We start from the raw sequence: 16,565 nt of genomic DNA on the forward strand, positions 1-16,565 counted from the left end.
TTTGGAATGTGGGAGGAAACTGAAAAAATAATACATCAAATAAAAATAAATAACAGCACACAGTCTATGTATCTATCTATCCAATTTGACAGAAAACAAGTGGCTTGTAAAAATGCAAAGTGTTACATTTTCAGCTAGTGTTGTGTTGTATTCTAGTGTTCAGCTAGATTTTTCCAATGAAAAAAGTGTGCCTTGGCTCAAAAAATTTTGAAAAACACTGGTCTAATACACCTGTTCGATACACCTGTTAAAAAAAAATCAAGGAATCAATCCTCGTCCTTGAATCCTTGAAATCAAAAGAAATAAATAAATGCAAAGATTAAATTATGACTCATCAACATCAGATGACAGAGCACGTACAGCAACATGATAACCAATTTGTATTTTATTGTGTCAGCAGGTTCATCCATCAGTTATCCGGGGCCGGGTCGCGGGGGCAACAGCTCTAGCAGGGAAGCCCAGACCCTCTCCCTAGCTACTTCTTCCAGCTCTCCCCGGGGCGGGATCCCGAGTCGTTCCCAGGCAAGCTGGGTGACAGTCTCTCCAGCGTGTCCTGGGTCTTCCTCGGGGTCTCCTCCCGGTGGGACATGACCGGAACACCTCACCGGGGAGGCGCTCAGGAGGCATCCGAATCAGATGCCCAAGCCACCTCATCTGGCTCCTCTCGATGTGGGGGAGAAGCCGCTCGACTCTGAGCCCCTCCCGGATGACCGAGCTTCTCCCCTTATCTCTAAGGGAGAGCCCGGACACCCTGCGGAGAAAACTCATTTTGGCCGCTTGTAACCGGGATCTCGTTCTTTCGGTCACGACCCATAGCTCGTGACCATAGATGAGGGTTGGAACGTAGATCGACCGGTAAATTGAGAGCTTCGCCCTTGGCTCAGCTCCTTCTTCACCACGACAGACCGATACAACGTCCGCATCACAGCAGACGCTGCACCGATCCGCCTGTCGATCTCCCACTCCCTCCTACCCCTACTCGTGAACAAGACCCCAAGATACTTGAACTCCTCCACTTGGGGCAAGATCTCCTCCCCGACCCGGAGGGGGCACTCCACCCTTTTTCGACTGAGGACCATGGTTTCAGATTTGGAGGTGCTGATCTTCATCACAACCTCTTCAGACTCGGCTGCGAAACGCTCCAGTGATAGTTGGAGAGCCCCGTTTGAAGGAGCCAACAGGGATGTAATACTGAGGCCCCCAAAACGGAGCCCCTCATCGCTTCGGCTGCCCCTAGAAATTCTGTCCATAAAGGTTATGAACAGAATCGGCGACAAAGGGCAGCCTTGGCGGAGTCCTACCCCCACTGGAAACGATTCCGACTTACAGCCGGCAATGCGAACCAAACTCTGACATCGGTGGTATAGTAACCAAACACCCCGTATCAGGGGGTTTGTTACTCCATACCCTCGAAGCACCCCCCACAGAACTCCCCGAGGGAGACGGTCAAACGCCTTCTCCAAGTCCACAAAACACATGTAGACTGGTTGGGCGAATTCCCACATACCCTCGAGGACCCTGCTAAGGGTGTAGAGCTGGTCCACTGTTCCACGGCCGGGACGAAAACCACACTGCTCCTCCTCAATCTGAGGCTCGACTTCCTGACGGACCCTCCTCTCCAGCACCCCTGAATAGACCTTAACAGGGAGGCTGAGGAGTGTGATCCCTCTGTAGTTGGAACACACCCTCCGGTCCCCCTTTTTAAAAAGAGAGACTACCACCCCGTCTGCCAATCCAGAGGCACTCTCCCTGTTGACCACGCGATGTTGCAGAGGCGTGTCAACCAGGACAGCCCCACAACATCCAGAGCCTTGAGGAACTCCGGGCGGATCTCATCCACCCCTGGGGCCTTGCCACCAAGGAGCTTTTTAACCACATCGGTGACTTCAGCCACAGAGATAGGAGAGCCCACCTCAGAGTCCCCAGGCTCTGCTTCCTCCAAGGTAGGCATGTTGGTTGAGTTGAGGAGGTCTTCGAAGTACTCTGCCCACCGGTTCACAACGTCCCGAGTCGAAGTCAGCAGCGCCCCATCCCCACTGTACACAGTGTTAGTGGTGCACTGCTTCCCCCCCCTGAGACGTCAGATGGTGGACCAGAATTTCCTCGAAGCCGTCCGGAAGTCGGCTTCCATGGCCTCACCGAACTCTTCCCACGCTCTGGTTTTTGCCTCGGCGACCACCAAAGCCGCGGTCCGCTTGGCCAGTCGATACCCGTCAGCTGCCTCTGGGGTCCCACAGGCCATAAAGGCTCGATAGGACTCCTTCTTCAGCTTGACGGCATCCCTTACTGCTGGTGTCCACCAGCGAGTATGGGGGTTGCCGCCACGACAGGCACCAACCACCTTACGGCCACAACTCAGATTGGCCGCCTCAACAATCAGGCACGGAACATGGTCCACTTGGGCTCAATGTCCCCCGCCTCCCCCGGAACATGGGAAAAGCTCTGTCGGAGGTGGGACTTGAAACTCCTTCTGACAGGGGATTCCGCCAGACGCTCCCCAAAAAAACTCCACTATACGTTTGGGTCTGCCAGGACGGACCGGCATCTTCCCCCACCATCGGAGCCTACTCACCACCAGGTGGTGATCAGTTGACAGCTCCGCCCCTCTCTTCACCCGAGTGTCCAGAACATGCGGCCGCAAATCCGATGATACAACCACAGAGTCGATCATCGAACTGCGGCCTAGGGTGTCCTGGTGCCAAGTGCACATATGGACACCCTTATGTTTGAACAAGGTGTTCGTTATGGACAATCCGTGACAAGCACAGAAGTCCAATAACAAAACACCACTCGGGTTCTGATCGGGGGGGGCCGTTCCTCCCAATCACGCCCCTCCAGGTCTCACTGTCATTGCCCACGTGAGCATTGAAGTCCCCCAGCAGAACAAGGGAGTCCCCAGCAGGAGTACTCTCCAGCACACCCTCCAAGGACTCCAAAAAGGGTGGGTATGCTGAGCTGCTGTTTGGTGCATATGCACAAACAACAGTCAGGACCCGTCCACCCACCCGAAGGCGGAGGGAGGCAACCCTCTCGTCTACCGGTGTGAACCCCAATGTACAGGCACTGAGCCGGGGGGCAATGAGCATGCCCACACCTGCTCTGCGCCTCTCACCGTGAGCAACTCCAGAGTGGAAGAGAGTCCAACCCCTCTCGAGAGAACTGATACCAGAACCCAGGCTGTGTGTGGAGGCAAGTCCGACTATATCCAGTCGGAAATTCTCTACCTCACACACCAGCTCGGACTCCTTCCCTGCCAGAGAGGTGACATTCCATGTCCCAAGAGCTAGCTTCTGCAGCCGAGGATCGGACCGCCAGGGTCCCCGCCTTTGGTTGCCGCCCAGCTCACATTGCACCCGACCCCTTTGGCCCCTCTCATGGGTGGTGAGCCCATGGGAAGGGGGACCACCAGGCGCTTGCCAACGAGCCCCACCTCCAGGCCTGGCTCCAGAGGGGGGCCCCGGTTACCCGCGTCCGGGCTAGGGAAACCTCGATCCATTTATTGCAATCATCATTGGGGTCTTTGAGCCGTGCTTTGTCTGGCCTCTCACCTAGAACCAGTTTGCCATGGGTGACCCTGCCAGGGGCATAAAGCCCCAGACAACTTAGCTTCCTGGATCATTGGGACACACAAACCCGTCCACCACGGTAAGGTGACGACTCACGGATACGGTGTCAGCAGGTTTGTCCCGAATAATAGGGTCGTGCTTATGTGTGAGAACAAAGAAAGGGGGGAGAATAACAGTAAGATGATAGAAGGCAAATAATCAAAGAGTGTTGACCCACAAGACATTAACCACATTTCCACTCATAGTATGAAAAGGTCAAAATACATTCATTCATTCATCTTCCGAGCCACTTGATCCTCACTAGGGTCGCGGGGGCTGCTGGAGCCTATCCCAGCTGTCTTTGGGCAGTAGGCGGGGGACACCCTGAATCGGTTGCCAGCCAATCGCAGGGCACACAGAAACGAACAACCATTCGGACTCACACTCACACCTAGGGACAATTTAGAGTGTTCAATCAGCCTGCCACGCATGTTTTTGGAATGTGGGAGGAAACCGGAGCACCCGGAGAAAACCCACGCAGGCCGGGGGAGAACATGCAAACTCCACACAGGGAGGCCGGAGCTGGAATCGAACCCGGTACCTCTGCACTGTGAAGCCGACGTGCTAACCACTGGTCTACCGGGCCGCCCGGTCAAAATACAGTCATTCCTTATTAGTGCATATGAGTCTTTTTTTTCCCCCCATGCAAGTAACAAAACATAGTGAAGCTGAATACATATTTCGTGTTTTCCAGTATGACATGAGCTAGAATTATAATCTGCCAATTCTAACAATAAATACATGAGATTTCTCTCTTTATTCAATCGCCTCATCAATTATTACAAATCTTCAATTGTGATTAACGTAATGAGATGGCCTCTGGTTTCATCACTGGTGAATAGATCTGACAGCTACTAATGTCACTGTTACACTTTGTATGAAAACGCTCTATCCTGCTCAAATCAACACTCATTTGTTAGGATGAGTCTATTTCTCGTGACTTGACTTGGGTCTTTGTTTTATTATTCTGTTTATTTTCACATCGGAATTTGATCAACATAACATAATAAATATTCACGTCTTTGAGTGACCATTCACAGAAATGTACTTGCAATTCTGTCGGAAAACAAAATAGTCATGGTGAGTGGCTTTTTTTTATTTTTTTTTATTTATTTTTTATTCATTTATTATTGTACTCGGATTATTTATTAATTTAGGAAACCACATGCTAGTACGACTCCATACAGAGAGATTATTTGTCTGTCTTGTAGAAGCAAAGATATTTAACTGAGGTTGTATGTATTGAACTTGGCCCACTGGCTGTTTATCCTACTTTTGCTTTGCGGCAGATGATCTGATTTTGGCGGTGCTGGCAGGGCACAATTGACAACCGCAGCAAGTTTATGACAATGATACACAGATGATGCAGAAGAGGACGATAGATGAGAGGAAAAAGGAAGCTGGCTCACACAACAGAGATGAAGAACAGATTTAAAAAAAACTCTGGAAAATGAGGAAGAAAAGAAGCCGGGAGGGTGTTCGAGCAAAAGGAAAGATGGCTACAGCTTGATAATTGGGGCTCCACCACCACAAACGTTTCCATGACATATAAACCTTTGCTGAAATGCGAGGAAACGGGTTGATTGATAGTAAGGGAACTACATTGAATTGACCACAAAATACTTTTTTATGTGTACACACTATTTAAATCTCTCTCTTTGGCTGTCTTTTTGTTTTTGCAGCCTGGAGAAAATGTGTAGATTGTAATGAGTAAGCAGTTCATCTTTGACTGAACTGCTACCTCTGCGAGACATCTAATTTCTCAACTCAATTCAACTGTATTCATAGAGCACTTTCAGACAGCCATCGCTGCATACAAAGTGCTGTACATGGAGCAACTAACATATACAACAGTAAAGCAACATATAGGTAACAAAGACGGTAGAAAGCACCGAACAGCAAAACCATGAAAAACAAATCTGAGTCATGCTGAGTCAAATGCCAAAGAATACAAGTGGGTTTTGAGGCAGGTTTTAAAGATGGGCAGCGAGGAGGCTTGCCGAATGTTCAGTGGGAGGTAATTCCATAGAGAGGGACCAGCAACAGAAAAGGCTCGATCCCCACTGAGCCTGTTAGAGGAATCTATGAGCAAAATTGTATCATGTTTAAAGTTTCATTTAATCTGGGCACATCTAAACGTTTGGGTGCGTATCCCGCACCCCCAAATGCCTGTGCACAAAGGCGCTGGCCACCTGGCCGCAGGGCTGTTAAAGTCCACAATTAGCACGTCAATGCAGGTGGGCAATCACGGGGGAGAGGCCAAAACTCACTCACAAAAGGGAAATGAATAATTCGGGAACAGCGGTTGAACAACAAAAGACGTGTTGAGAACACCTGTCATGCCCAGGCGACATTGGCCATCCGCAAAGTCTGCAACATGTTAATTCGATGTAGACCAGACAGAAAAGTGCCAACGTACTCGTGGTTCAATGTTTAAAAACAGGTAACCAATCACTCCCGAGGGGCCGGACCGGGGGTGCGGTATGCAAATATCGGGGGCAGTGTTTTCCTTGTATGTTCCAATAAAAGTCTGAATTGGTAGAAAGGGAGCTCGAGCGTGTGATCATCGGGGCAACTAAACCGTCGTTTTCTCTCAGAGATCCGCTCCCGCCGAGATTGAAGACAATTTCCCTGTGTGCCCAGTCATTTCTAAACCTTTGTCCGAGAAAAACTCTGACAGAGCCTCAGTTCTTGGTACTTAAATAAATAATAAATAATATGATCTTGAAAATAACTCTAAAATGTATATGGAGCCAGTGAAGGGATACCAGAGTAGGAGCTTTGTGCTCCCTCTTACGAGTATCAGTCACGAGGAGAGCAGCGGCATTCTGGACCAGCTGGAGGCGCTTCATGGCAGATTGGCTGACTCCAAAGGAAAGGGCATTGCAGTAATCAAGCTGGGATGTGATGAAGGCATGAATTACTGTCTCAAAAGGTTCATGAGAGAAGAGAGGTTTTACTTTGGCCAGCTGTCTAAGGTGAAAGAAGCTGGATTTAACAATGGCACCAATTTGCCGGTCAAGTTTGAAACCACTGTCCAGTTTAAGACCCAAGTTTGAGACTGTTGACTTAAGATAAGGGGACAGGGAGCCCAGATTTACAGAATGGGATGCACAAGGGCCACTGGGACCAAACAGTATCACCTCTTTCTTCTTTTCATTGAAATTCAAGAAATTTTGTGCCCTCCAGGTTTTGATTTCTTCCAGGCAAAATAGAAGTGGCCTTCATGAGAAAGCGTATTTTTTGCTCAGTGGGACATAGATCACACACTGGTGCACTGTCTGCCATCTTGGGGGGGGGGGGGGAACATATGTCAACAAATAATCATGAGGAATACAAGCTGTATTCTAAATTATGTGTGCACACTTCCAAATGTTACCAAAAGAGACACAGATCTATTTTCTACGGCAGTGCATCTGGCACAGTTCAATTTCTCTGGCATTGGTAACACGTGGTCTATGTGTGTGTCGAGCTGACCACACTCACACACTCCTCCCCCACACATACAGAACAACTGTACAGACACTACACTTTAATAAATGTAATCTCATCACTGCCACCATGGTCCAAAACATCAAAAGGCCAACAGTAGGTTATTATTAAATTCCTAAAATAATGTAATAACCTAGAGTGTGAGCGAGAGAGAGGCAGCGAGAAGAGGGAGCGAGATGGAGAGAGTGAATTAATAACCCTGAACTGTAGAGCCAACCCACAAAAGGCCACAGATGGAATGTGAAACAGTTTTTAGATCAATGTCAGTGAACACAACTTAACTAAACCATTTGTTCAGCCATGAGAGATGTCAATACACCCATGAAGCCCTCAGTCTATGTGATTTCCCTCCAGTTATATGAAGCCATGTGCACACAGCACATTAAAACAGCTCTTCCCTACTTCTAACCACAATTCCAGTGATTTTTCCATTGCTCTTCCATCAGACCCAAGCAAAATCGAGGCATACCCCAGCGATAGGCTGAGCAGAAGAGGAATGTGCGGGTGGACTGTTAAAAATAGTAAATGCAATGGAACACTTGAGTCAGAGCTTTAGAATCCGTTTTATATTATCAAGAAAAACCTGCTTCTCTTTCACTTTTTCTCATCAAGGCCTTCTTTATCCTGTGTGGAGGAAATCAAGACCTGGATGGCACTGTTATTTGTTGAACTTCAATGAAAACAAGAAAGAGCACTTTCAGACAGTAAGTCATGTCTTCATCACATCCCGGCTGGATGACTGAAATGCACTTTACTTTGGAGTCGCCCAATCCTCCAATAAGCATCTCCAGTTGGTCCAAAACGCTGCTGCTCACCTCTTGACTGGTACTCATAAAGGTGAGCACATAACTCCTACTCTGGCATCTCTTCACTGGCTCCCTTGTTTACAAATCCTTAAAACACCTGGTCCCACCTTATCTCTCTGAGCTCCTCTGCCCCTATGCACCTGCAGACCAGACACTATTAGAGTTACCAAAAAGTAAGCGGAGGCTCAGAGGGGATCGAGCCTTTTCCATTGCTGGTCCCTCTCTTTGGAATGACCTCCCACTGAACGTTCGTCAAGTCTCCTTTCTGCCCATCTTTAAGACTCATCTTAAAAATAATTTTTGATTCTTTGGCTTTTGACTGAGCATGAGACATGATTTTTAGTTTTACTGTTTTGGTGCTTTCTCTTTGTCGTTAATGTATTGTTTGTTGTTGAAGCAATCATTTATGCCCCATTTTGCTCCATATAGCGGTGGTTGTTTTAAAGTGCTCTATAAATCCAGTTGAGTTGAGTTCACAGATATATCAGAATAACTCAAACAAGCTATGGTTGAGTATCATATATGATTGGAGAGATGGGCTCAACAGTCAGTAAAAGGAAATGGGGGGAAGGGGGGGGGGTAATTATGAGCTATGAATATCCTGTTTGTGTTCTTTATACATTCAGCAAAATGTGACTCATATGACAAATGGTGGCTTTCCCACCCAATTTTGGCTTTCATGCATCGGTCAGAAAAATGAGTTTCCGGAGGTGGTAAACTTCAAACATTATCATTATTGCTGTGACACAAAGTAATGGCGATCTGTTACTTTGGCATCTCTATTTTTATGTTTATGTTGCAGTGATAATTTTACAGTTTGAGCCCTGCAAGTCCCAGGGACTCACTGATCAGAAAAGTATGAGTCCCACTATGCATTTAGAGAGTCCCAAATTTCGAATTCTGAAGTGGTCTATTCAAATGCATATGATAATAACACAAACAACAACAATATATATTGATAATAGGTTTATTTCTTATAAACAAATGATGCAAAAAATTAAATCATTCAAGCTTACAAGATTTGCTGATTTCATCCCATGGTTCAGTGTTTGAGTTCATATCTGTGCAATTATTTTTTCGCAACACTTGTTTTAACGTTACACAACTTGGCAATTATCTTTGTCAAACTGCGATCGTTGCTGGAAAAAAAAATATTTACCGTTGTTTTTTTTTTTTTGACTGAGAAATTTCCTTGCGTCCCAAAAACGCACATTATTTGGAACTGTGCATCTGGCGGGAAAATTAGGCGTCTTGGACGCAGAGGTAACGGCATGCTGATGTTGTTCACTGTACAGAGAAATTTGGGTGGTGCAGTCTGAAATGCACTTGAGGTGGTCAATGCAGGTACTCATAAGAAAAATTAAATGTGTTTGTTTATACATTTAGCGGTCAGAGAAGATGGATAGGAATCCAATAGTATGAAGAAGCTAAATTAGAATAAAGCTGGCAAGGTTGTCCGAGGACATCTCCTCGTCCTGTTGTTTATGAAATGTAATGGTATTTCTGAGTCAAACTCGCTCATGGTTGGTTCTGTAGAGTGATTTTGAAAAAACTACAATATGGACATCATAGTTTGGGTGGAGGCCACTGAGTCAAAATTCAGGGAAATACAGCAAAGAGCATGTCATTCACTTATTTAACTGAAGTATTTTTGCTAAAAATGACAAGCAGGGAAGGACAAATGGCCAACAAGCAATACACAATTAACCTAATTTTAGCCATTTGTTCCCTTGAATTTTGGGAGGACCCAATAGAGCGCCATCGCAAAAAGGTCCATTGGACTTATTGTGGTGGCCATGCCTTGCCTGTTTCAATTACAATTTCAGCCAAACAGCCAAATCCAACATAGCCAAGACGACCACAGAGCTTCTGACTAAACCCCCCTTCCGCAATATATAGGTCTATTGCTCCATCACAGTAATCAGCCATTAGGAATAGGCTACCCCAGGGGTCTGCAACCTTTTACACTCAAAGAGCTTGGTTTCCATGGAAAAGACAACACTGGGAGCACAAACACTTTTTGACATTTTTTTCCTTTGACATATATATATATATATATGCCTCCCAATCTCTTGTATGGCCTCTTCCTCTGATCTGGCAGCCTGGGGCCCTTCGCCATGGAACCTGCGTTGTACCTCATCAATCTCAAGTTGTGACAGCAGTTGCCGTTTGTGGATGTTGGAACACTGAGCTACTAGTTGTTTCGTGGTCAACCGTGACTGTGGGTTTCGAAGTAACCATTTAGCCCACATTCTCTGCATGTAACTATGCGCAAGTCGAAAGGAAGGAGGCCGGGGACTAGTGAGTGTGAGAGCCACTGTCCAGGATGAAAGATCCAAACTCCATGAATACATCAAGGAGAAGGCTCCAACGAATGACTTACTCAGAGAATGTCTCAGACAATGGGGAACAGAAGATGAGGCGCTGGAAGAGGGACCATCATGGGAGGACAGGCCCCTACACGGGATGTACCACTAGACCATAACTGAAGGACAGCACAGAGGCACTCATCCTGGCTGCTCAGGAACAGGCCTTGAGCACCAGAGCCATCGAGGCCCAGATATACCACACCAGACAAGACCCAAGGTGTAGGTTGTGCAAAGAGGCACCTGAGACGATCCAACACATGGGTTGGATCGTCTGACTAGGGTTGCTTGAGTAGTAGCATTCCAACAGAGCCATGTTATCGCATCTCGCCCATCTCCGCTTTGTTCCAGTAGCCCATTTTTCATCAAGGTGCTCTGGTTACCCAGCACCTGACGCAGACCTTGTTTGGCCGGCGTTTTATTGTCTCTCATCATTGTATGAGATAGGCATTAGCGTGAAGGATCTTGCCCAATGACCCACACTGGATGGTGTTATGTGCTCATTTTTTCATAAATGAAGTGGCTGATCTCAAGAAGTCCTATCAGTGGCTAGAGAAGGCTGTCCTGAAGGACAGCACAGAGGCACTCATCCTGGCTGCTAAGGAGCAGGCCTTGAGCACCAGAGCCATCGAGGCCCAGATATACCACACCAGACAAGACCCAAGCTGTAGGTTGTGCAAAGAGGCACCTGAGACGATCCAACACATAACTGCAGGGTGTAAGATGCTGGCAGCGAAAGCCTACATGAAACGCCATAAACAGGTGGCTGGCATAGTCTACCGAAACATCTGTGCGGAGTATGGACTGGAAACCCCAAGGTCAAAATGGGAAACACCTCCGAAGGTGGTGGAGAATGTCAGAGCGAAGATCCTGTGGGACTTCCAGATCCAGACTGACAAGATGGTAATGGCGAACCAACCAGATATCGTGATCATAGATAAAGGGCAGAGGAAAGCCCTTGTAGTGGATGTAGCGGTCCCAAGTGATGGAAACATCAGGAAGAAGGAACATGAGAAACTCGAGAAATACCAAGGGCTCAGAGAGGAGCTGGAGAGAGCTTGGAAGGTAAAGGTGACAGTCGTGCCTGTGGTGGTCGGAGCACTCGGGGCAGTGACCCCCAAACTAGATGAGTGGTTGCAACAGATCCCGGGAACAACATCGGACATCTCAGTCCAGAAATGTGCAGTGCTGGGAACAGCAAGGATACTGCGCAGAACCCTCAAGCTTCCTGGCCTCTGGTAGAGGACCCGAGCTGAATGAGGGACGGACACCACCCGAGGGGTGAGATGAGGATTTTTTTTTTTTTTTATATTTATGGCCACTGTTTCTATTCGTTTGTAGTTAGCTGACATTTTATTTTAAGCTCAAAATTGTTTCAGGTGGTCAGAGAAAGCAATTACAATTGTGTCTTCGCTCATTTGAATCATAGATCAAACTATTAAAGTTACCTTGACTGATTTCAAAACTGGTAATCCATCAATTTGTTGTGTACAAGTAAGACGATTAAACATTTATTTGGTTTCAATGTCATAACAGCCCTCCGAGGGAAGATGGCCTATGACAAAAATTAGTAAGATACCCTTGCATTATTGATTCTGTTTTGCTTCATAAAAAAATGCTTACGGACAATATGAATTGTTAGATGATGCTGTATCCAAATTTAATGCCTTTCGGTATAAATTAGTAGGGTTACAGTCAGGCTGGGAATTGCCATCAACCTCACAATATAACACGTATTAGGTTAGGTCGCAATAAGTGTTAAGTGTTAAGAAAACCTTTATTAGTCTCTCATTGGAGAAATTCCAGATACATGTGTATTCAGATATATGGCCTTCCAGGCGATACTTATCCCTAGACCTTGCATCACTTTCCATGCATTTTCATGAAAACAGTCACATGCATACAAAGAAATTATATTTTTATGACGTTGGATGGCAAACATGTTTTCTTCTTCTCCTGTTATCAGCTCTTCCGGTTCACAGCCAGCACCACACCTGGTCTAAATGTGTGTGCTGTACTGCACAGCAAGCATTAGCTTTCAGAGTCTGGAAACTTTATGAATGCATGTGCAGTATCTATTCGGCTTCCTTTGTACCGATGCGTGTCTTATAAAGGGGCCCGCAACGATATATTTGTGTATCTAATTTTTTTTAGGACACTTGTTTTATAGTTTCACTCCATTCCTCCTTTGCAGTGCCTCACTTTTATCAGATTTGATGGGTTAGTCACAGACCTTCTGAAAAAAACTGTTGTGGTTCTTTAAAGATGCGGGCATGAAATGAGATGTTAAAGTACAAAACAGCAAAAATAATCTTGGCTAGATAGGAACTCAGCATACCTAAATCTTTTATTCAAGAATTGCCACTGGGGAGAAAAAGCAAACTCCACACGCAAAGACAGTCTCATAATTCCTCCGGTAAGATACCCTTTTAGGATAAACATAATTGCATACATTGCAAATACAAGTCTTGTCTCGCATCTCGCATTTCAACTACTTCAATCCAGGCCACATTGGTGCGTGTCACAAACAACCAACACAAATATTTGAGAACACTGAAGGTCACTGGTCGTCTTCTATTTCTCCCAGATACAACGTCCTCTGAGATGGCTTCATGAATATGTTGTCATGCAGTAACCGCCATTCTTCCATTTTGCTTGATGACTACTGGTTTAGAAATGACTTTATCACATCAGAGTTTACAACTAACACGACTCCAATCTCAATTTCCCTCGTATTTTGATGCCTGGTAGTCTTGGGTCACGAAGAGTCAAGCCTGTGCTGCATTATATGTCGGATCTGTTTGTTGTTCATATGCATTTGACATTTTGTGTTGATCCACCGCTCGGGAAGAAAGTCTTCCCACGAAGTCATTTTATATTTTTTATGAGGTGTGTTTACGGACTACAAGCTACTGACTTGGCATGTGATCCATTACACTTGCAATCTCCTTTTACAACCACATGCTGGTAAATTGTCTCCCCAAAGCTGTTCATTGCACTTTTGTGAAACTTAAAAAAGAAAAAAATTATTTTAAGCAATGGCCATTTCCATTAATGTAGTCTAAGACGAACAACAAAGACAAGGTATAAGTAGTCAGAACACAAGGATATTTGCATGGGAGTAATTGAACCAACAGAAGGGTCAGGAAAAGAGCAAAAAGGAGAGAATAAACCATGCCGGTCAGGCACAGACACCGAAGAATAAAATCAAAGTATAGTCATGTTACTGCAAGGACATGAAAATCAAACACTGAGAGTCCAAAAATGGAACAAAAATCAATACTGTCGTCCGATCCTATGACAGTGAAATGATCCATCCAGCCATCTCACTTAATTTATTCATGGTCAGTGGGTCGGGGTTCGAGATGATCCCAACTGACTTTGGGTGAGCAGAGGAATACACCATAGGTCATAAAACATAGGTCAACCAAATCATAGGTCAACTCTGAATAAGACATTGGATGGGAATCAATCCCAACCAGACACCGGTCAGCTTTTTGACACTGTACACTAGTAAATACAGTATTCATGATATTTTAAGGGTGCTTTTTTTGTTTGTTTATTTGGTGCGGTTCATATTCACACTCTACTTTTTGCATATTCTGTAAACATATTGACGTTTATGTGATGATCGGTGCTCCCATTAGGCAGAAATGACGAGGGCGGCATGCAAAGCACAATTCGGCAAATGGAGGAAAACAACGCTACAGTTGACCAGGGTGAACACAGATCACTGCTATTAAGTGGGCCCCCCACTCCTTAGCTGTGCTGCGGCCAGGCAGTCATTGTTACAATCAAATAAAGATGATAATAATAACAATAATACAGTTAATGAAATTATTTCTGCAATGCTTCGCAAGGTTCGGTGCACGCTGTTGTTGAAGGTTTAGGAAAAGTAATAATGAAATACGATGACATCCACCACATGTCGGCAGAGCTCATAATCTGTCTGCTTGGACCTCAATCAAATTCACTAAAGTGGCATTACACCAACTGCATTCAAACTTTGACTTGGTTCCAGAATATGTAAAGTTTAGTCTGCTTTCAACCATAAAACACATACACGTACATAAAACATTTAATGTTCTTGGTCCGCCGGAATGTCCTGCATGGCGCAGAGCCATCTGCCAACCAGATTCCGAAACATCCGCAATAAGTGAGGCACCCCACAAAATCAAGATGAAAGAGTCTTTATGCCCGAGTGTACTTGTGTTGGAAAATAGAGCCCATGAAGGTTATATAACCGTATAACCGTTAAAGGGAATGTAAGCCCCCATTTATATTTAGAGAGAGAGAGAGAGAGAGAGAGAGAGAGAGAGAGAGAGAGAGAGAGAGAGAGAGAGAGAGAGAGAGAGAGAGAGAGAGAGAGAGAGAGAGAGAGAGAGAGAGAGAGAGAGAGAGAGAGAGAGAGAGAGAGAGAGAGAGAGAGAGAGAGAGAGAGAGAGAGAGAGAGAGAGAGAGAGAGAGAGAGAGAGAGAGAGAGAGAGAGAGAGAGAGAGAGAGAGAGAGAGAGAGAGAGAGAGAGAGAGAGAGAGAGAGAGAGAGAGAGAGAGAGAGAGAACGGACTCGTTTGCGCTGTCCAATTTGTCCTGATAACAAAAATTCCTCATTTGGGAAATGAGCATGGTACATGTCCTTTATGAACCTGCAAGTATGTTGACAAAATGCACGTGTAACAACACAATCAATAAAATACAAAAATATACTGTCCAAAAACTGCAATACAGGTGTATCCCTAAAAAATCACTACAGTAAAATACGTACTGTATTTTGATGTTTATTTTTTTTCTGTCTTGGAAAAAAATGTGTCTATTTTGGATTGTTTTGTTGGATGCATTCTTTGGTTTATGACAATGTTTGCCTGCGTGTCATACAGTTTTCTTGCTAGTTGCAAGTTGATCACCGATGTCTGGTAATTCTTGTGCATACTGAAAGATTTTTGTTGCCATTTGCATTGCTTCTTTGCTGGATGGTGGCTTGTCATCAGGAGTTGAATCGATGCCTTGTTTTTTAAAGTTTCGTAGATTTGCGTCTTTCCGACTCCAAGTGTCTGCTGGATTTTTTTAACTTCTATCTAACAGCCTCGCTCAAGCGGATGCATTTCACTCGCTCCGCTCCAGTCGTTACAGTTCTTCTACGTTTCGATGCAATGATATACACGACTTAAGTGAATAAAGTTAAAATCTTTCGCAATTACAGTAAAACGCACGCCAGTAAAAAGTCGCTTATACGTCGTCGTTTTGAATCTGATGAATGAAAATGGCGAAGCGAACACGTTTCTTCGGTCATGTCGAGTGGTTGCTGCTTTTAAGCTAGTGCCGCGTTCTCTACGTAAGTGAATAAAGTTAAAATCATTCACAATAAAGTTAAAATCATTCACAATTACGTACATTAAAACGCACGGCAATAAAAACTCGTCGTCGTTTAGAATTTGATGAATGAGAAATGCGAAGTGAAAACTTGTTTCAGCGTTGTGTATTTTCGTCTCATCGGGTGGGCGTTGCGTGTATTTAAGCTCCCGCGGTATTACACCTCCATCCGGGTTACGGGTAGTGGAATTTCCGCTTAAGCTACCTCCGGTAACATGTAATATCGTAGTCAAAATGTTAATGCATAGGTTTTTATTCCGGGTGAAGGATATTCCTTTCCATAGAATTCCGGGGATGGGAATATTTACTGTATACACATTCCCTATAAATTAATATACTGTATAGATATATTTGCAAGAATACATTGTATATGCCAGCACTTTTTAACAGTACTCTAACTCATATTGTGATCGCGGAAGAAGAATTAGATTGGATAATTCATCAACATGAAGGGGCTACCATCTTCGGCGCAATCATTTTCAGCTCACGACCGTCGTGTTGAAGCAGATGTAGCGCCTGGCCACCGAAAACGGCACACTATTGAATCGTGTCAGCTGATAGATTTTGAGAGCAATGGATTTAATAATTTGATCCTGTGTACACTGAAATGGAGCAATCATGCAGCAGCAATCGTGGCAACTGTCGCGAAGACTCCATTCCACGTAGTTCTGCCCCACAATGGCGCAAACGCCAGCGTCCACCTGCTCAAGTCAAATACCAAAAGAAAGAAAACTTTACCCATGTGATCAAGCCCGTTGTGTTTAGCTCCCTTTAAAATGTATTACTTTATCATACGGTGGCATTTCCATCATGTTGGATTTGTTTTTGAGTTGAAGACATTAGCGGATGAATCTTGACTTATCAAGGGAGAGAAATGCCAACATGGTGGAAGTCGCACAAGATTAGGCACCTGACAATCACGTCGAG

At 45.1% G+C, this 16,565-nt stretch overlaps 1 protein-coding gene and 1 long non-coding RNA gene across 11 annotated transcripts in view; one reads left to right on the forward strand and one right to left on the reverse strand.

Annotated features, from left to right (window-relative positions):
* The window catches only part of rbfox1 (RNA binding fox-1 homolog 1), a 256,048-nt gene that overhangs the window by 205,744 nt on the left and 33,739 nt on the right, over window positions 1-16,565 (reverse strand). The window contains exon 1 of one of the 10 annotated variants that reach the window (XM_052049728.1): window positions 7,567-9,706. The exons of the other annotated variants lie outside the window; for them this stretch is intronic. The gene's annotated coding sequence lies outside the window, so the exon portion shown is untranslated. Of the gene's footprint in view, window positions 1-7,566; window positions 9,707-16,565 lie in introns of those variants that run through there. 10 annotated transcript variants of the gene reach the window in all.
* LOC127590309 (uncharacterized) overlaps window positions 1-16,565 on the forward strand; it is a 59,812-nt gene that overhangs the window by 34,994 nt on the left and 8,253 nt on the right. The window lies entirely within an intron of this gene.

The sequence above is a fragment of the Hippocampus zosterae genome, chromosome 17 (genome assembly GCF_025434085.1).
Source record: "Hippocampus zosterae strain Florida chromosome 17, ASM2543408v3, whole genome shotgun sequence".
In the NCBI taxonomy this organism is placed as follows: Eukaryota; Metazoa; Chordata; class Actinopteri; order Syngnathiformes; family Syngnathidae; genus Hippocampus; species Hippocampus zosterae.